General features: G+C 37.1%; 1 pseudogene; it reads right to left on the bottom strand.

Annotated features, from left to right (window-relative positions):
- Bhmt-ps1 (betaine-homocysteine S-methyltransferase, pseudogene 1) overlaps nt 1–19,919 on the bottom strand; it is a 107,669-nt pseudogene extending 87,750 nt beyond the window's left edge.
- Between the last annotated feature and the right edge of the window lie 2,796 nt (nt 19,920–22,715).

Genomic DNA, 22,715 nt, shown 5'->3' with positions numbered 1-22,715 from the left:
TTGATGCTTGCTTCTATGTCTCCTGATCTCTACCCAAGGTTTTTTATCTCCGGGGTAGACTCCCCTTTTGCTTCCTTTATTGTTTCTATTTCCATTTTTAAAGCCTGGATGGTTTTCCTCAATCCCTTCACCTGTTTGATTGTCTTTTCCTGCAATTCTTTAGGGGAGTTATTTATGTCTTTCTTTTCTTTTGTTTTTTGTAAGTAATTGGAAAATTTTTCAATCTTTATTAAATTTGTTATTTCTTATTTACATTTCAAATGTTATTCCTTTTCCCGTGTTCCAGGAAAACATCCATCTAACCACTCTCCTCCCCCATCTATATGGGTGTTCCCCTCCCAATCCTCCCACCATTACTGCCCTCCCAACAATTACGGTCACTAGGCGTCCAGCCTTGGCAGGACCAAGGGCTTCCCATTCCACTTGTGCCCTTACTAGGATAATCATTGCTACCTACACAGTTGAAGCCCACGGTCAGTCCATGTATATTATTTGCTAGTGGCTTAGTCCCTGGATGCTGTGGTTGGTTGGCATTGTTGTTCATATGGGGTCTCAAGCCCCTTCAAGCTCTTTCAGTCCTTTCTCTGATTCCTTCAATGGGGGTCCCGTTTTCAGTTCAGTGGTTTGCTGCTGGCATTTGCCTATGTATTTGCTGTATTCTGGCTGTGTCTCTCAGAAAAGATCTACATCTGGTTCCTATCACACTGCACTTCTTTGCTTCATCCATCTTATCTAGTTTGGTAGCCGTAGATGTATGGTCCACATATGGGCAGGCTCTGAATGGGAGTTCCTTCAGCCTCCATTCTAAACTTTTCCTCACTATCCCCTCCCAAGGGTATTCTTGTTCCCCTTTTAAAGAAGAAGTGAAGCATCCTCATTTTGGTCATCCTTCTTCAGTATCATGTGTTCTGTGTGTTCTGTGCATCTAGGGTAATTTGAGCATTTGGGCTAATAACGAGTTATCAATGAGTACATACAATGTGTGTTTTTCTGTGATTGGGTTACCTCACTCAGGATGATATTTTTCAGTTCCATCCATTTGCCTATGAATTTCATAAAGTCATTGATTTTGATAGCTGAGTAGTTTTCCATTGTGTAGATGTACCACATTTTCTGTATCCATTCCTCTGTTGAAGGGTATCTGGGTTCTTTCCAAATTCTGGCTATTATAAATAAGGCTGCGATGAACATAGTGGAGCACGTGTCTTTTTTATATGTTGGGGCATCTTGTGGGTATATGCCCAAGAGAGGTATAGCTGGATCCTCAGGCAGTTCAATGTCCAATTTTCTGAGGAACCTCCAGACTGATTTCCAGAATATTTGTACCAGTCTGCAATCCCTCCAACAATGGAGGAGTATTCCTCATTCTCCACATCCTTGCCAGCATCTGCTGTCACCAGAGTTTTTGGTCTTAACCATTCTTACTGGTGCGAGGTAGAATCTCAGGGTTGTTTTGATTTGCCTTTCCCTTATGACTAAAGATGATGAACATTTCTTTAGGTGCTTCTCAGTCATTCGATATTCCTCAGCTGTGAATTTTTGTTTAGCTCTGAACCCCATTTTTAGTAGGATAATATGTCTCCGTGCATTCTAACTTCGTGAGTTCTTTGTATATTTTGGAAGTAAGCCCTCTATCCTTTGTAGGATTGGTAAAGATTTTCCCCATCTTTTGGTTGCCATTTTGTTCTAACAACAGTGTCTTTTGCCTTACAGAAACATTGTAGTTTTACAAGATTCCATTTGTCGATTCTTGGTCTTAGAGCATAAGCCATTGGTGTTTTGTTCAGGAAATTTTCTCCAATGCCCATTTGTTCGAGATTCTTCCCCACATTTTCTTTTATTAGTTTGAGTGTATCTGGTTTTATGTGGATGTCCTTGATCCACTTGGACTTGATATTTGTACAGGGTGGTAAGAATGGACCGATCTGCATTCTTTTACATGCTGACCTTGAGTTGAACCAGCACCATTTGCTGAAAATGCTGTCTTTTTTTCCATTGAATGATTTTGGCTCCTTTGTTAAAAAATCAAGTGACCATAGGTGTGTGGGTTCATTTCTGCATCTTCAATTCTTTTCCACTGGTCTATCTGTCTGTCTCTGTACTAATACCATACAGTTTTTATCAACATGTTCTATAATACTGCTTGAGTTCAGGGATAGTGATTACCCTGAAATTCTTTTTTTTGTTGAGGATAGTTTTAGCTATCTTGGGGTTCTTGTTTTTCCAGATTAATTTGCAAATTGTTCTATCTGACTCTATAAAGAATTGGATTGGAATTTTGATGGGAATTGCATTGAATCTGTAGATCACTTTTGGTAAATGGCCATTTTCACTATGTTAATCCTGCCAATCCATGAGCATGGAAGATCTTTCCATCTTCTGAGATCTTCCTCACTTTCTTTCTTCAGAGCCTTGAAATTCTTATCATACAGTTTTTTTACTTGCTTGGTTAAAGTCACACCACGGTATTTTATATTATTTGGGCCTATTATGAAGGGTGTCATTTCGCTAATTCTCTCTCAGCTTGCTTCTCTTTTGTGTAGAGGAAAGCTACTGATTTTTTTGAGTTAATTTTATACTCAGCCCCTTTGCTGATGGTGTTTGTCAGGTTTAGTAGTTTTCTGGTGGAACTTTTGGGATCACTTAAATATACTATCATATCATCTGCATATAGTGATATTTTGACTTCTTCCTTTCTAATCTGTATCCCTGTGATCTCCTTTTGTTGTCTGATTGCTCTAACTAGGACTTTGAGAACTATATTGAATAAGTAGGGAAAGAGTGGTCAGCCTTCTCTAGTCCCTGATTTTAGTGAGATTGCTTCAAGTTTCTCTCCATTTAGTTTAATGTTAGCTACTGGTTTATTGTATATGGCTTTTACTATGTTTTGGTATTGGCCTTGAATTCATGTTTTTTCCAGGACTTCTATCATGAAGTGGTGTTAAATTTTGTCAAATGCTTTCTCAGCAGCTAATGAAATGACCATGTGGTTTTTATCTTTCAGTTTAGTTATATAGTGGATTACATTGATGGATTTCCGTATATTAAACCATCCCTGCATACCTGGGATGAAGCCTAATTGATCATGATGGATGATTGTTTTGATGTGTTCTTGTATTCGGTTTGCAAGTATTGCAAAGTATTTTTACCTCAATATTCATAAGGAAAATTGATTTGAAGTTCTGTTTCTTTGTTGGGTCTTTTGTAGTTTAGGCATAAGAGTAATTTTGGCTACATAGAAGGAATTTGGTAGCGGTCTGTCTGTTTCAATTTTGTGGAATATTTTGGATAGTATTGGTATGAGGCCTTCTGTGAAGGTCTGATAGAATTCTGCATTGAACCCATCTGACCTGGGCTCTTTTTGGTTGGGAGATTTTAATGACTGCTTCTGTTTCTTTAGGAGTTATGGGGTTGTTTAAATGGTTTATCTGTTCCTGATTTAACTTTGGTACCTGGTATCTGTCTACAAAATTGTCCATTTTATCCAGATTTTCCAGTTTTGTTGAATATAGGCTTTTGTAGTGGGATCTGGTGATTTTTTGAATTTTCTCGGTTTCTGTTGTTATGTCTCCCTTTTTATTTCTGATTTTGTTAATTTGGACACACTCTCTTTGTCCTCTGGATATCTGGCTAAGGTTTGATTTTCTCAATGAACCAGCTTTTGGTTCTGTTGATTCTTTGTATAGTCCTTTTTCTTTCTACTTGGTGGATTTCAGCTCTGAGTTTGATTAATTCCTGCCTTCTATTCCTCCTGGGTGTATTTGCTTCCTTTTATTTATGTCTTTCTTAAAGTCCTCCATCATCGTCATCATCATCATCATAAAATGTGATTTTATATCTAAATCTTACTTTTTCAGTGTGTTTGGATATCCAGTATTTGCTTTGGTGGGAGAGGTGGATTCTGATTATACCATGTGGTCTTGTTTTCTGTTGTGTAGTTTCCTGTGCTTGTCTCTTGCCATCAAGTTGTCTCTGGTGCTAGCTTGTCTTGCTGACTCTGACAGTGCTTGACCCTCCTGTAGGCCTGTGTGTTAACACTACTGTACACCTCTTTTCTTTCAGCCAGATCTGAGAACAGAGAGCTCTGTTCTCAGGTGTGTAGGCACTCCTAGTAACTGGCTATCAGCTGTAATTACAAGCAGTAGCCCGAAATGTCATGCCCCTTACTGTTCCTAGGTCCCTGTGCTGAGGGGGCCCAGATGGCACTAGGCAATTTCCACTTGGATCGCGAATGTGAACAGAGAGTAATCGCCTCTAATTTCTCAGGAGTATCCACACTTCTGAGGGTCCAGCCCGCTCTCTCATGGGATTTGGGTGCAGGAAGCTATGTGGCCTGTTCAGTTCAGTTTCTGGTGCAGCCGGACCATGCAGGTTCCTGCTGCTGACTGTTCCTATTTTTCTGTATACAGAAGCACTATGTAGTTTCCTTTTGGGTACAGATGTGGGAAAGTTGGGCAGAATTGGCCATCTGTCCTGCTGTCTCAGGAGTGTCTGAACTTCTTGGTGTTCAGCTCTCTCCCCCATGGAATTTGGGTGTTGGATCAGTTGATATTAGTTCCAGGCACAGCCAGAAACCAGAAGTGACCGGTCCCAGAGGGCTTCTGCCTTTGTGTGTCTTGAGTCCACCAGCTAGGTCGCTTGGAGCAGAAAAAGTATTTATTTTCTGTGTAAGATGAATTTTCTGGAACTTTAGTTTCCCACACTTTTACTCATCACAGTGAACTTTTCAAGCATAAACCTTAAGAGCTAGTAATTTTCTAAGGATATCCAAAACTATATTGGACCAATACCTTCATAATCATAATAGAAATGAATAACTAACTCCCTCCTGAGCACCTATTCAAATGTTACATGATACATTCAACTGAACATTTCTCCAGTTGGCTATCATATCATATCATGTCATATCATACATCATATATCACGTGATCCTTTACCTCCACCAACTAGCAACCTTTTTCGATGTAGAATCTCTTTTTAAAGTAGTTATCACTACATTTCAAAAGTTAATAAAGTCTATGTATTATTTCTTATCACTTACTTCCTAAGTCAAACAATTCCTACTACTACTACTACTACTACTACTACTACTACTACTACTAACTACTTAGCCCAACGCCCCCGTAAAAATGCATTAGTTTAATACTTATTACTGTTACATTGAATAATAGAAATTGTACTATTATTCAGCATACTTTCTAATCTAATCTAATCTACACATATCCCTACATATATATTTCAAATATAAAAATATATTTCCATTCCTTGAAAATTTCGATGTGTTTCAGTAGGAAAAGCAAGTATTTTGCCGGATATGAAGGCTCTTCATGAAACATTGGTTGTTTCTTTGATGATTCTTCTTTAATTATACTTGATTCAAGATAAATTGAAATGTGCAGTTCCCCAGTGAGTCTGGAGATTTGCTATTGGTACTTTCTTAATGTCCTGTAGCTCTGAGTTTAATTTTGATCCTATCTAAGATGCCTATTTCAGCTCCAAAACTCATCACAATGAGCATGTCCTCTATAAAGGATATATTAACGTATGCATAAAACTTGCTGCTCATATCTGCATATTTAATCAACTGTTCATATAACACTATTTCCTACATCCTGCTTTATAGGGCAATATGTAGTATTATGAATTAATTACTCTCATTTTTTATTTTGTTTTTTGTTTTTTCTCTGGAGAATGCCAACTGTCATCTTTAAAATATCAAACAAAATATTTTAGAAATTCCACACTAAACCAAAAGATAAAGATAAATGGAATTGCATGGTACCCAGTAGAGAAACTATGGTCTTAGAATTTGCACTACATCCTTCTAACTGGCTTGTTATGTCCTTTAGTTTCTAATATTTTGTGAACATTTCATATGTAACTTATATTTAAGGAAAGAAAATAAACAGCATGCTCTCTTTTATTATATTTACCACTAGAAATATTATAAAATAACATCTGGGACTGGTGAGATGGCTCAGCGGTTCAGAGCACTGACTGATCTTCCAGAGGTTCTGAATACTATTCCCAGCAACAAATGGTGGCTCACAACCATCTGTAATAGGATCTGATGCCCTCTTCTGCTGTGTCTGAAGACTGCTACAGTGTGATCATATAAATAAATGAATAAATAAATAAATCTTAAAAAAAACATCTGATGCAGTGTTTTTATAAATTTCTATCACAGTATTGTTTCAATAAAATGTTTACTCCTTTTAAAATACAATTTTTTTTAACTAACAAGTCACAAAAAAGGCAAACACATTTCAAAATCTATTATGTTGATTGGTTCTCTTAAGTTGGTAATATATACCAAAGTACATAATTTCATGTACACATTGCTTATATGAAATATTTACCTACATAATCTATACATGCAGCCCAATTTTTATATGAAAAATTATCTTGACTAGCTATGAAAGTAATACATTTAGACTATCAAGATTGCTTCCCACATCCTTTTTTTCCCTTCCAGGTTTGGTCAGTGCCAAGAATTTTCTAGGTCTGAAGAGATAGCAGCAAACTATTTAGAAATCTCTGTTTCCATATCTATGCATGAGAACAGATGCAGATAGAAATTATATATCTTGTATCCATATTGGGATGAAGTAATAAAAACAGGTCAGGTTTAGAGGAGAAAAATGACAAGACATAGGGTCCAACATACATAACAAAATCTTATAGAATGAAATTGACACAGAAAAAGCATACAAGAGACAGACCAACTAGTATAAAAAGCAACACAAAGGTAAATGTCACATGTCTGATATAAGAGAGTAATCTACTACAATTTCCAATTGTTGGCACTTTGCCCTCAGCATTAGGGAAATTTCTGTCATTGGATTAACCATATACATGATGGATTAGAAGTGATAGAGAATTTCATTGTCTCAGAGGTGGTATAAAGTACCACATATTTGTATCTAGAGTTCTCTACTGGAATCTGTCTTTATTTGCCTACAGTAGCAGCTATCTCACCTATGTCTTTATTCCCCTCTTTTTTATGTTACTTCTCTAACTTTTCCAGTTTCAAATAAAGTATTTTCAGATCATTTTCCAAATAGTTTGTTAAATTTGAATCCTTATCTGAGAATGTGCTTCTGCAAAGTTCTAAAGTACTTGGAAATTATTCGAACCCAGAGAATATTGAAAGCTATACACTTGGATAAGATAACAGAGTGTAAAAATGAAGATAGAAACTAGATGTAAGGAATGAAATGTGAATGATTGAAGTACTGAGAATAGAGGATATGACCAAGATAAACAAACTGAGTGATATATTTGGGGAAAATTAAGATGATTTTTTTAAAGAAACTAGTTCAAGGCAATATAAAATGATGCAAGTAGTAATAACTATGTTAAGACAAAAAGGAATAAACTCAAAAATACTAAAACAACATGTTTGCTCTGATAAAATGATGTTAAAGTAACTTAGATTTAAATGTGTATGTGTGTTAGGGGATTAAAAAATGAAAGAAAGTAACTATTCCAGTGAGAGATTAAATCATTCCCTGAATGGTGTATAGACAGAGAATAAGAGAGCCAGGATACTTAAAGTAAAGATATTGTAGACTGGAAGAAATATTAAGATCCAAGAAGCCAGACAAAAAGATACAATGAGAAGAAAATGGTTAATTGGGTCAAACAGTGATCGATGGAGAATAGCTGACAAATTAACCAATGGGCCTAATTTAGAAACTGTTGACTGTTGACCTGGAAATAGTTTTCATAGTGTCATGGACCAGACATCAGAGAATGAGCTGAGAGAAAACATGAGATGACTAAGTATATACAGTGACTACAGCAGTTCCTTTAAGAAGTTTTATTTGTAAAGACTAGAAATTTGATGAAAACTGGAAATGAAATCAGAGATTTTTTATATTACTAAGTCCATACATAACCAAGAAGTCATTTTCAATTCACGCATACTTGGAGAGGAAAGAGCAGTTTCCACCAGAAAATGACACTGAGTGTAGGAACCACATATTAAGGCAGGCTTCATGATAAAGTGCAATTATCCAACACAAAATAGAGTCCATGATTTCAGTGTTATTTCCTTTGTAATGTAAAGAATGTGAAGTTGCGACATTAAGGTGTTGGGGAGAATCTGGAAGGGCTTAGATGACAGAAAGATGTGATCTAAATACAGGATAAAACTTTTTTCAAAAAAAGAGGCACATGTTAATTAGTGTATAAATACTTGAAAGATAAGTTCATCTAGAAGGTATTAGTTACTAACTATGCAGTCCTTTTTACTTTCCATGTTTTAATTAATATAACACGTAGCTCAACATTTCTACATACATACACAGAACCCTTTATAAAGAAGGCAAACAATAAATTTTAGATGACTTAGTGTTTACCTTAGTCCACAGAATCTGAGTCTCTAGATATATAGTAGTTTTATTGAAGAGTGAAATGGGTCGGGAAATGGCTAAAGAAGTAAGATGCTTTTCTCACAAGTGTGAAGACCTGCATTTGAACCCTACCAAGTGACTATAACCTGAGTGCTGGAGATTTTGAGACAGTCAGGCTAGCTGGCTCATCAAACTCTGGATCAGTGAATGACTGTCTCAAGAGGGAAAGAGAAGAGCTATTGAAATGACAGCTAACATTGACCTCTGGCCTGAGCATGACCCGCACAAACACACACACACTTAAGAAGAAAGACACAGTGACATGAAAGCAACTGTGGGAATATTTGAGTGGAAGGAGATTAGCACAACTGTGGAGAAAGTGACAAGGCAGAGTTTTAGAGGGGCGAACATGAGTAAAACTCAACAATATACATGTATCATAAAATCATTATTTTGTATAATTACTATAAAATATTAAATGAGCTGGCAAGATGGATCAGTGGGTTAAGACACTTGCCTCCCAGCCTGACAGCCTGAGTTTGAACCTTATGATTTCCTAATTTACATAATGATTTAAATATTTATTTCTATTCTTTAATGTCACCTTGAAGTCAAAGACTCAAACTTTGGTTTGAGCACAGATTTTCAATAACATGACACCCGGGAAATTCATTGGAATTATACAACAAAAATTAAAATAAATCACCTAATCGATTATCTAATACTAAGTAGCACCAAAATCATCTACATACAAACAACACTAAAGGGACTCAGCAAGTTATATTTCTCTCTCTCTCTCTCTCTCTCTCTCTCTCTCTCTCTCCCTCCCTCTCTGTAGCAACATTAATTAAAGAAAAATAAGCAATGAATTTGAGAGGGAGGAACACAGAGGAGGCTGGAGGGGTGGGAACATAGTATAAATGCAGTACACATATATGACATGTTTAAAATTAATATTAAAAAAATCAAATGAATCACTCCTCTAGTTTCTGTCACACCTCATACTTCTCCAGATATGGGTGAGCACTGAATTGTGCTTACAGAAGAACAGAAGAAATAACTGTCATAGTTGCCATAGAGCCAAAGTGTTAAAAATATGAGCTCGAGCTACTGTAAATTGCTTATAAGTGAAGCTGCTTTGAACTAAGCTAAGTAGTCCATGTACCCTCTAATGTCATAAGTCAAATCACATTGTACAATTACTTACTATTAAATATTAACAGATGCTTTTTCTGCTCTATAAGAGAGGTTCACCATAGCATCAGTAATATTGTCAGGCTTTGGAGCCTCCCCTTGAGATGGATTCCAAGTTGGACTTGTCATTGGATTGCCTTTCCCTCTGTCTCTTCTCCACTTTCATCCCTGAAGTTCTTTCAGACATAGACAATTCTGGGTCAGGGTTTTTGACTATGAGAGGCCCAACAAGCTACTGACAGAGACAGATATACATATTTATACCCAACCAATGGACTGAAGTAAGGGACACTTGTGGTTGAATTAGGGAGAGGCTGAAAGAAGCTGAGGAGGAAGGGGACCCCATAGGAAGACCAGCAGTCTCAACTAACCTGGACCTGAGATCTCTCAGACACTGAGCCACCAACAAGCATACACAAGCTGGTCTGAGGCCCCAGACACATTTAGAGCAGAGGATTGCCAGGTCTGATCTCAGTGGTAGAGGTGTTGAACCCTGGAGAGAGTTGCGGTCCCAGGGAGTGGGAAAGCCTGGGTGGAGGGACATCCTCTTGGAGACAGGGAGGAGGAAGAATGGGGTGAGGAACTGTGGGTGGGTAGACAGGAAGGGAAGTAATGACTACGGTGTAAAATATAAAAGTAATTTTACAAAAGAGACAGGGGTTCACCAATTACAAAATACAAAAGATACCCCATTCCACATTACTCATGGATTCAAAATATTGTCATATCAGTGGAAATAATTACTGTGACAGGATGAAGCACTCTCAGAAGCTAAGAAAACTGGGAAATTGTTCCATGCATGCATTTACATTTTCCTCTGCAGTCTGTCACACATGTATTTGGGACAAGTATTTGAGTACCAGAATACCAGCGAGAAATGCCTCTATAGTATAACTTACTTTGAAATGTAATATTTAAATGTATTAAATATGTTCAAAGTTCACACCTGACAATGGGAGTCTGAATCACCAATTATGAGGGGAATGGGTAATAGAAATTATAAACAATCTTCCAAGAGATATATAGGTTTTCCTTAGCAGTTCTCCAGTCTCCAAAAAAAAAAAAAAAAGTACAAATTAACCAACTATAGGGTCACTTCTACATCAAAAAGACCATCAATATATTTCTTATGTGTATCAAATCAGTAAATTATACAAAATGAGACACAATGGAAATGACTTGGGACACAGTAAAGCGGTAAAGAAGTATGGGTTAGGGGTTGGGGATTTAGCTCAGTGGTAGAGCGCTTGCCTAGGAAGCGCAAGGCCCTGGGTTCGGTCCCCAGCTCCCAAAAAAAAGAACCAAAAAAAAAAAAAAAGAAGTATGGGTTAACAGAAAGAACAATACCATGACCAAACTTATCCGTACTTTAATCTCTCACAAATTAATACATCAATTGGACTAACAGATACATCTTGTTCTATGAAGAATGCTTGGAAATAAAGGTCACATCCACTAAAGTAAAGAAGAATATAGGACCTGGGTCCCCAATACTATGATTGTAATTCTAATGCACCAGGACACACCCAACAGCGCAAAACAAGAAAGGTTTCACATTTTGTTCATGTTAGCTTTCATTATGTCAATGCAAGTGATTTTGCTCTATATTGACATGAATCATGAACCATATGTGGCAAAAGACCTTTAACAAGGACCAAAGGTAATGCAGTTCTTACTATACCACTATACAACTATTATTATCAGGAATAAAAGAAACAACATATACCAGCCCAACAGGCTTCTTTCCATAACTATCAAAACATTTCATCACATTTAAGTAGTTAAAGTAAATCTTAACTTTATTATATAGCCATGTCTGACATCAAGGATATAAGAAATATAACCCAACCCTTTATCAGGAAGGAAAAGAATCAAATATGTCAAGGAGGAATAGCAAGCACTTTTGAGAACCACAACCTTCTACCATGAGATACTTGTGATTAAGAGCTCTACATGTGATTTGACTCTCTGTAGTCTAACTTCTTGAGTTCTTTGTATATTTTGCATATTAGGCCCCTATAGGATATAGGATTGGTAAAGATTTTTTTCCCAATCTTTTGGTTGCCATTTTGTCCTAATGACAGTGTCTTTTGCTTTACAAAAGCTTTGCAGTTTTATGAGGTCCCATTTGTCGATTCTTCATCTTAGAGCATAAGCCATTGGTGTTTTGTTCAGGAAATTTTCTCCAGTGCCCATGTATTTGAGACTCTTCCCCACCTTTTCTTCTATTAGTTTGAATGTATCTGGTTTGATGTGGAGGTCCTTGATCCACTTGAACTTAAGCTTCGTACAGGGTGATAAGCATGGATAGATCTGCATTCTTCTACATGCTGATCTCCAGTTGAACCAGCACCATTTGCAGAAAATGGTATCTTTTTTGCATTAGATGGTTTTGCCTTCTTTGTCAAAAAAAAGTGACTATAGGTGTGTGGACTAATTTCTGGTTCTTCAATTCTGTTCCACTTATATACCTGCCTGTCTCTGTACCAATACCATACAGTTTTTATCACAATTGCTCTGTAATACTGATTGAAGTGAGGGATTGTGATTCTCTCCGAATTTCTTTTTTGTTGAGTATGGTTTTCTCTCTCCTGGATTTTTTGTTATTCCAAATGAATTTGCCAATTGCTCTTTCTATCTCTATAAAAAATTGGGTAGGAATTTTGATGGGGATTGCATTGAATCTGTAGATTGCTTTTGGCAAAATGGCCATCTTTACTATATCAATCCTGCCAATCCATGAGCATGGGAGATATTTCCATCTTCTGAGATCTTTCTCAATTTCTATCTTCAGAGGTTTGAAGTTCTTGTCATACAGATATTTCACTTGCTTAGTTAAAGTCACACCAAGATATTTTATATTATTTGGGACTATTGTGAAGGGTGTCATTTCCTTAATTTCTTTCTCAGGCTGTTTATCCTTTGAATAGAGGAAGGCTACAGATTTGTTTTAGTTAATTTTATACTCTGACACTATTTTGCTGAAGTTGTTTCTCAGGTTAAGTAGTTTCTCTGGTGGTACTTTTGGGGTCACTTAAGTACACTATCATATCATCTGCAAATAGTGATATTTTATTTCTTCTCTTCCAATTTGTATTCCTTTGACCTTCTTTCGCTGTCCGATTGCTCTGACTAGGACTTTGAGTACTATATTGAATAAGTAGGGAGAGAGTGGACAGCCTTGTCTAGTCCCTGATTTTAGTGGGCTTGGTTCAAGTTTCTCCATTTGGTTTGATGTTAGCTACTTGTTTGCTGTATATTGTTTTTACTATGTTTAGATATGGGCCTTGATCTTTCCAGGAACTTTATCATGAAGGGATTTGAATTTTGTCAAATGTTTTCTCAGCATAATTAAATGCCTATGTGGTTCTTATCTTGGAGTTTGTTTATATAGTGGATTACATTGATGGATTTCCGTATATTAAACCATCCCTGCATCCCTGGAATGAAGCCTACTTGATCATGATGGATGATCATTTTGATGTGTTCTTGAATTCAGTTTACAAGAATTTTATTCAGTATTTTTGCGCCAATATTCATAAGGGAAATTGGTCTGAAGTTCTCTTTCTTTGTCGGGTTTTTGTGTGGATTTGGTATAAGAGTAATTTTGGCTACAGAGAAGGAATTTGGTAGTGGTCTGTCTGTTTCAATTTTGTGGAATAGTTTGGATAGTATTGGTATGAAGTCTTCTATGAAGGTCTGATAGAATTCTGCACTGAACCCATCTGGACATGGGCTCTTTTTGGTTGGGAGATTTTGAATGATTTCCTTAGGAGTTATGGGGTTGTTTAGGTGATTTATTTGTTCTTGATTTAACTTTGGTACCTGGTACCTCTCTAGAAAATTGTCCGTTTCCTCCAGATTTCCCAGTTTTGTTGAATATAGGCTTTTGTAGTAGGATCTGATGATTTTTTTTTATTTTCTTCAGATTCTGTTGTTATGTCTCCCTTTTCATTTCTGATTTTCTTAATTTGGATACCCTCTCTGTGACCTCCAGTTAGTCTGGCTAAGGGTTTATATATCTTGTTTATTTTCTCAAAGAACCATCTCCTGATTTTGTTGATTCTTTGTATAGTTCTTTTCATTTCTACTTGGTTGATTTCAGCTCTGAGATTGATTATTTCCTGCCTTCTATTCCTCTTGGGTTTATTTATTTCTTTTTGTTCTACAGCTTTAAGATATGCTGTTAAGCTACTGATATATGCTCTCTCCTGTTTCTTTTTGCAGGCACTAAGAGCTATGAGTTTTCCTCTTAGTACCACTTTCATTGTGTCCCATAAGTTTGGGAATACTGTATCTTCATTTTCATTAAATTCTAAGAAATCTTTAATTTCTTTCTTTATTTCTTCCTTGACCAAGTTGTCATTGAGTAGATCATTGTTCAACTTCCATGTATATGTGGACTTTTTGTCACTATTGTTATTATTGAAGACTAGTCTTAGAGTGTGGTGATCTGATAGGATGCATGGGATTATTTCTATCTTCCTGTATCTGTTGAGGCCTGTTTTGTGACTGATTATATGACCAGTTTTGGAGAAGGTTCCCTGAGGTGCTGAGAAGAAGGTATATCCTTTTGATTTAGGATGGAATGTTCTATAAATATCTGTTAAATCCAATTGGTTCATAATTTCTGTTAGTTTCTCTACATCGCTGTTTAATTTCTGTTTCTATGATCTGTCCAGTGATGAAAGTGGGGTGTTGAAATTTCCTACTGTTTTCATGTGAGGTGCAATGTGTGTTTTGAGCTTTAGTAAGGTTTCCTTTATGAATGTAGGTGCCCTTGTATTTGGAGCATAGATATTTAGGACTGAGAGTTCATCTTGGTGGATTTTTTCCTTTGATGATATGAAGTGTCCTTCCTTATCTTTTTTAATGACTATTATTTGAAAGTCAATTTTATTTGATATTAGAATAGCAAATCCAGCTTGTTTCTTCAGGCCATTTGATTGGAAAATTGTTTTTCAGACATTTACTCTGAGATAGTTTCTGTCTTTGTCTCTGAGGTATATTTCCTGCATGCAGCAAAATACTGGGTCTTCTTTACATATCCAGTTTGTTAGTCTGTGTCTTTTTACTGGGGAAATAAGTCCATTGATGTTGAGAAATATTGAGGAATAGTGATTGTCACTTCCTGTTATTTTCATTGTTAGAGGTGGAATTATGTTTGTCTCTTTTTTGGTTTCATTGCAAGGAAATTATATTCTTGCTTTCTGTAAAGTGTAGTTTCTCACCTTGTGTTGGAGTTTCCCTCTATTATCCTTTGTAGAGCTGGATTTGTAGAAACATATTGCATAAATTTGGGTACAGAACTAAACAAAACACTCTCAGCTGAGGATTATCAAATGACCCAAAAGCATCTAAAGAAATGTTCAACATCCTTAGTCATCAGTTAAATCAAATCAAAACAACCCTGAAATTCTACCTCACACCAGTCAGAATAAAAAACTCAGATGACAGCAGATGCTGACCAGGATGAGGAGAAAGAGGAACACTCCTCCATTGTTGGTGGAATTGCAAACTGGTACAACCATTCTGGAAATCAGTCTGGAGGTTCCTCAGAAAATTGGACATACTACTACCTGAGAACCCAGCTATACCTCTCTTGTGCATATACCCAAAGATGCTCCAACATACAAGAAAGACACATGTTCCACTATGTTCATAATAACCTTATTTATAATAGCCAGAAGCTGGAAAGAACCCAAAAGCCCTTCAACCGAGAAATAGATTAAAAAAATGTGTTACATCTACACAATGCAGTACTCTTCAGCTATCAAAAACAATGACTTCATGAAATTCAAAGGCAAATGCAATGTACTAGAAAATATCATCCTGAGTGAGTTTACTCAATCACAGAAAAACACACTTGGTATGCATTCATTGATAAGTGAATATTAGCCAAAAATCTCAAATTACCCAAGATGCAATCTACAGACCACTGGAAGCTCAAGAAGAAGGATGACTCAAATGCAGATGCTCCCACTCCTTCTTAAAAGGGGGAAAATATTCATAGGAGGGGATATGGAAGCAAAGTTTAGAGCAGTGACTCAAGGAATGGCCATTCAGAGCCTGACACACATGTGGCCCATATATATATACACAGCCACCAAAACTAGATAAGATTGATGAAGCTAGAAAATGCATGCTGAAAGGGACTGGATATAGATCTCTCCTGAGAGACACATCCAGAGCATGTCCAATTCAGAGGTCAATGCTAGCAGCAAACCACTGAACTGAGAATAGGACCCACTTGCGAGGAATTAGAGGAAGGATTGAAAGAGTTGAAGGAGCTTGCAACCCCATAAAAACAATGCCAACCAACCAGAGCTTCCAGGGACTAAACCACTACTGAAAGACTATACATGGACTGACCCAGGGCTCCAACTGCATATGTAGTAGAGAATAATCTTGTTGGGGCACCAGTGGAAAGGAAAGCCCTTGGTTTTGCCAAGGTTGGACCCCCAGTTCAGGGGAATATGGGGGAGGACAATAAGGGGGATGTATAGGGGGAATACCCGTATGGGGTAGGGGGAGGGGAGGGAATGAGGGTTTATGGACAGAAAACTTGGAAGCATAATAACCTTTGAAATATAAGTAAGGAACTATATAATAAAAAGTTTAATAAAAGATCTCTACATGTTTGGTATGTTATTACATGTATCCCTTATAGATAATATAAAACCTAGATAGAGTTAGTAACAAGGCATTAATGAGACTAAATTTATAAAGCATGTGATGTAGAGCTTGGCACTGGACCAGCACTGGGTGGAAATTCTTATCATTATTTCAATCCATTAGAGCTCCATGTTGCTCAGAGTAGAATGTCTAAGAAGTGACTAGTACATACCGCTGCAGCATACAGTGTATGCAATATCTCTGAAGTCAAAAAATCATTGTCTTAAAATTAAATGTGAGAACAGTCTAGTCGACAAGCAATGCTTGGCAGTGTGAGTTTTGGCAAGTGTGGAGTGTAAGGAAGTCTCCTGCTGCTTCTGTCATCGCCTCCATGTGCCTGTGTCTTAGAAGCCTATTTGAGAAGAACATGATGTAGTTCTCTTTTTGCCAGCTGCAGTACCTCAAAGAACTTCTCAACCCACATCCCAATGCGCAGTTCTTTTTTATTGCACTGTCTCAAATTTTAAACAAGACCAGAAAGTTGACCACTGCAAAGTGGCCTTCCACCCTGTGCAGACAAACAGATATTTTCTTATTACATCTTAAAATTGTGGGGGAAATTGCAAATGCATGCCATTTTGGGAAATGCTTGCAGCCCCAAAGTTAAACCCATGCTGCCATTTCTCGCAGCCTGAATCGACATGGGATATGAATTGTATCAATGAGGAGTAACTTACTTCCTTTGTTTTAGTTTCTTTAGTATCATTATTGTCAATTTTCTAATTTTCAGTCACTGTTTTCAACAATAGAGAATGGTAGATCTCTTTCCAACAGTCAAAAATACAATAATTCCTATCCTTTATAGGAAATAATTTAATGTGTAAATATCTTATTACGCATATTACACTGCATATAATGCCCAAAGCTTTGTTTTCCTGCTTATTCCAAATATTTCCAATATAACAACATTTAGAAATATTTCATCTATGTGCAACAAAATTGCCTTAAGTAATCCAAAGCGACTCATTAGGAAATATGATAATAATTTTTATTTATTTGAATTATGAAATAGAATAAAAAAGAAAATAAGGCAATCTTCCAGACCCTTTATTTTGATTGCTGATAATTAATGTTATTGTTACCAGAATCTGTTGAATACTGGAGACAAGTTAACTCTTTGTCTTTGCCTAACAACAAATGTAACATCTGTTCTTCCTAGTAGGACAATATTGGACTTTTAATAGAAGGATTGAGCTGTGTGGCATCCCACAGTATAGTCTCTGCCTGACACCATGAATTCTCAAGCTTTTTGACTCAGAATTGCATCAGTGAGCATTGTGAAAAAGTGAGTCACTCTCCCAAGGGGAATATTTCTATCCCTGTCCACCGAATAGACTTTCTGAGTTACAAAGCTAGCATGAATCGGATCATACAGAATCCAAGGTGAATCAGAAGGGCATTGTGAGGTTGTGGCCATGGTAGAGACCCACAGTGGTTGCAGGCATTGTAGGCTATGTGGAAACTTGGTCTTTGGATCTTCAAGACCATATTTGATGAGCATAGCATAGATGAATAAAGACACTTCTCTAAGAAATTAAATTTAATGTGGCAAGAAATACCAGAATAGAATGGACAAGAAGTTCTGTCAAAGAAATATTCTCTAAAATTCCATACAATCTAACTATGAAATTGAGAGAAATTTGTTCAACTGACTAAACTCTGACAAGATCCAAGGGTAACATCTAAATAAAATATCAAGCAATACATTAAAAGCTTACTTAATTGTGGCTGAAGAGATGGGTCAGCAGTTAAGAGTACTTACTGATCCTGAGTTCAGTTCCCATCAACCACATGGTAGCTCACAGCCCTCTGTAATGGGATCTGATGCCCTCTTCTGGTGTGTCTGAAGATAGCTACAGTAAAGTAATGTGCAAAAAATAAGTAAACAAACCTTACTTAAAAAATTACTGAACCATGATCAAAGAGAGTTTCCTCAGAATATTTATGATTCGATGCAAGTAAACATATTTCACTTTCTGAGCATGTGTCATTGTCCTCATCCATACTCCTTCATGTATCTTTACCCCTTTTGTGAAATTAACACCAAAGAATCAACATATATGTTTGCCTGACACACAGTATCTCTAAATAAAATCTTCTTTGCCAGTTTTTCTTTCTGTTTTTAATAATTTAGTTTTAAATTTAAGTGGGTGCATGTGTGCATGTGTGTGTGTGTGTGTGTGTGTGTGTGTGTGTTGTGCTGTATTGTGTTGTGTAGGTGCCTCTGGAGATCACAAGAGAGCATCAGACGAATACAATAGTATGTAGTCAGCTGCCTGATACAGGTCTTAGGCACTTAAGTAGGAGCCTCTGTTAGACGACTATGTGCTCTTGACTACTGAAGCACCTGTCCAGCCCTAGGCATTTCTGTCTTTACTTGAATTCATGCTGGATTTTCTCTCCAGTTGTAATTTCCTAAGAATTCTGAATTTATTTACTTGATTTATACAATGGAGAGTGGGAGACAAAATGGAACTTTAGAAGGGGAGAAGCTGTTTGGGTTCATTTTAGAGCAATTTTCTCAGTATTTGATGTTCAACCATTATATCAAAACTTGTAAAAACAAATTCTCTTCATGAATAGAACTCAAATCCTTAATGTCAGAAACAGTCAAGTATTTACCAGAAAGGCTTCTAAGTTTGGGGGCACCCATCCAGAGTTCTGTGACAGGAGCTTATGGACTCTGTAAGAAAGTTAGAGATGTTTCTTAATGCTCCGAAGGCAATACAAAAACCTGGGAGGAAAGACTATCGCCTTTAAACTATACTGAGAGTCATCTCCAAACATAGTCACATGAATAAAACATTGCTCAAAACTCTGAGAACTCAAATGCAGCCAGTCACCACCACCTCCTCCCAGAGGATGGCAGACCATCAACATATACCTACTTTATCACTGGTCAGCTTATTTAAAAAAAAACAATACTGTTAAAAATCAAAGATCATATTTCACACAAAAGAGTTAAAATACAGGTTAAAGACTCACCGAGGAGATTTTTGTCTTAATTAGCTGGTTTTACATATGAATAAAATGAGAAGTTATTTTAAAATTCTTTTCCATGAGTAACGATTTCTAGAAAAGAGAAAGATGACTCTAACCTTTTAGGAACATTAGCAAAACCTGGAATCAAACAACCTTCTGAAAATTCACAGATCAATAATTATTGGGTTTTTTTTACAGCCTGTCATATTTATGAAAAGTGTATGTTCCCTAAGTACAAGTCTATGGAAGTTTCGAATATGACATTAAGGAAAGGCCAGCGTCTGGAAACCAAAGTCCTGATTATGATTAGATTCAGAATGGTCAGCCTAGATCCATGTGATCTCTGTGGACCAATCATGGTCAAACAGAAACTCTGTAGTCAATCCTTCTCAAGGTTCCTCCATCCCTCTTTCAGCTGCTGCTTCTGCTTCCCCTAACTACCTTCCTGTAGGCTCCAACTCAGTACTTCTGCAGGAGCTGCTGTAACTCCCTTTCCCCTGTAATTCCTGCCTGCATCTGTCAGTTGACATCAGGCAGAATTCAAGATGAGCTTGCCTGGCTGTCAGCTCCAATGTCTGTGCCTTCCTCTTCGGCTCCTCGTTCTGCTACCTCCCAACTACATCCTGTCTGGCTCACTGCAGCTGTTTCTCTAGAAATGCCTTTTGCTTCAGGAACAGGAAGTGTGCACCAGGTCCTTGGCAGCTGTCTCATCTTGGATTGTCTTTCTCCTTATGTAATGCTTTTACTTTAATCTCCTTCTCCTCTTGGCTGAGGAAATGTGCCTCACTACCTGTGACTGTAGCTGCAAGTCAGAAAGGAGCTTCTCATTTACAAGAACTGTGCTTAAGGAGCCACAGCAGCCTTGGCAACATATCTGTCTCATCCCCTTTATCCTGTCTCCTCACACTCTCACGAATACTACTTCCACAGCTTTTTGTGATTCTTTCCGCACTGTCGTTTTTCAGAAAGGGTTTGCCTCAACATAGAACTTTTCTTCCTGTAGTTGCCTGGAGTCCTGTAGCTACTATTCTTGCTGGGTTTGAATTTATTCTCCATGGTGGCACAACTTTGTCAGTACTACCAATAACTTTCCTTTTCTTTTGTTCTCCAATTCGGTTAGCATTTTTGGACCCTTTAGAACACAAAATAAGGTGCAATGCAATGCCACCTGCCAGTAACTCCAGCACTAGAGGCGAGGGCAGGAGAATCACTAGCACAAGGTCAACCTCAGATACATAATGTGTTTGAAACTAGCCTGGGCAATGGGAGATCCTGTCTTATCTTAAAGAACAAACAATGCCAAAAATAGAAGACTACTGTCCCTCTCTGCAAGTGTGAAGGAAAACAAGTTCCTTTAATGTTTCCTAGGAACAATTTAGGAATTAATTAAAATAAAAAATGCAAGCCAGACATTTTTCTTTATACAAAAATATTTTGAGTACACCTTATACAGGGGCACAATGTAAATCATAGGCAAAGATTGATAGTGCACCATGTAGTATATAGTATATGCTTACCACATTCTCTCCAAGTGTCATCTCAATTTTAACAGGAGAAGAAAAATTACATGTTGAGGTAACTTGCTTATGACAGGAAGTTTGGGGAATATGCCATCAACTCCCTTTCCTTCCTCCTGGAAGCTTCATAAATCAATTCAGGCTGACTTCTGCCGATTCTCAGTGTTCACTTGGTACAACTGATTACATTATTCTAAAATCTCCCTGTTAATGAAATTGTCAACTTTTAGAAGGCAGGACTTGCAGGGAACTCTAGAACAAAATGCAGTTCAACGCAAGTTTCAGCAAAAAGCTGCCAAGAGTTTCTTTTCTTTAAATGCTGTATCCTAAGTACTGGGAATGCAATGCAAAGGAAGTTAACGAAGGGGTTAATTTTCATGGGCGGAGCAGAAGAAAATCCTCAGTACATAGTCCAAGGGGAATAGAAGTAATTAAGAGTAAGGAGCTTTTCCTAGGTGGGATTTCCTTGCTTTTGTCCTTGCTGTGATGGGTACCTAGCCTAAGTAAAAGACAAACAGCAAGGATCTGGTTTACTCTTGTCTTCAGCCAATTCATCATAGAAAGGTGTGATGGAAGAGTAGCCACACCATGAAAAGAAAGATCTAGCTATGTTTCTCCTTTCTTCCTTTCATGGCATTTGGGTCCAGATTATAAGGTCATTCATTTCCCATTTGAGGTAACTATGTATTTGTCTTAAACCGTCATTGTCTGTGTATTCCATGCAGGGCTGAAGACTAGGCAAAAGCAAACAAACAAACAAACAAACAACAGCGAGGAAAAATATTTTCTGAGCATGACAGCCTTTGCCCAAGGACTAAAATTCATGCTCTCAGTGACTAAGGCAGATGCTTTGTTACTTATACTGTTATACTCTCCCTAGATTTAGTATTAAACATCAAATCACATTAAAACACATACAAAAATACCAAAAAATATCACAAACAATATAATTCCCTTGCTTTCAGCAAGATTGTACAACTACCAGAAGAATTTGCTTCAGTTTAGTAATAGTAGTAGTAGTAGTAGTAGTAGTAGTAGGCATATTTGTGGGTGATGCTGGTGGTGGTGGTGTATGTGTGTGTGTGTATGTGTATGTGTGTGTATGTGTGTGTGTATGTGTATGTGTGTGTGTGTTTGTGTGTGTATGTGTTTGTGTGTGTATGTGTGTATGTGTTTGTGTGTGTATGTGTTTGTGTGTGTATGTGTTTGTGTGTGTATGTGTTTGTGTGTGTATGTGTTTGTGTGTGTGTATGTGTATGTGTGTGTGTATGTGTTTGTGTGTGTGTGTTTGTGTGTATGTATGTATGTGTGTGTATATGTGTTTGTGTGTGTGTGTGTGTGTGTGTGTGTATGTGTGTGTGTATGCGCGCAAGCACATAGGGGCATGTGAACACCAGAGGGTTAATAATAGGAAGTCTTCCTCCATTGCTTTTAATCTTACTTGTTTGAAGATAATATCTGTTAGTGGACCAGGAGGTCATTGCATGGCAAGACTGGCTAGCCAGTGCACCCCCGGATCTATCTGACTCCATCTCTCAATGTTGGGATTACAGAGTAGTACTGTGGATGCCAAGATTTTGTACTCGGGTCCTCAGGCTTGCACATGCATGTACAACTTCCCTTATTCATTTTTTCTCACTCAATAAAATAATATTGTGAATTACATATGACATGCTTTAGGTGTCTAAAGTATAAGGACTTTTGAATATTACTTAAAATGCACGCAAATATCATGTAATATAATCCTCTATTTAGCTGTTAATAATGTTCATATACATAGCTATGCACTTATGTAATAAGTATGTTATATATTAATCAGTATACCAACCAACTGAAATATGCTTTTTGTTCATTCTGTAATACTTAGGTTATTTATACTCCAAGATACTTAAAAATACTAAAGTATGAGACATGTGTACACATTACCTTATTAAATGAGAAGTCATCTCCCTATATTTATACAAAATATTTCTTGGTTATAGATCATGCA

This window comes from Rattus norvegicus, chromosome 5 (genome assembly GCF_036323735.1).
Source record: "Rattus norvegicus strain BN/NHsdMcwi chromosome 5, GRCr8, whole genome shotgun sequence".
NCBI classification, from domain to species: Eukaryota; Metazoa; Chordata; class Mammalia; order Rodentia; family Muridae; genus Rattus; species Rattus norvegicus.
The sequence above is the reverse complement of the archived record's forward strand: the minus strand, read 5'-3'. Positions and strand labels throughout refer to the sequence as shown.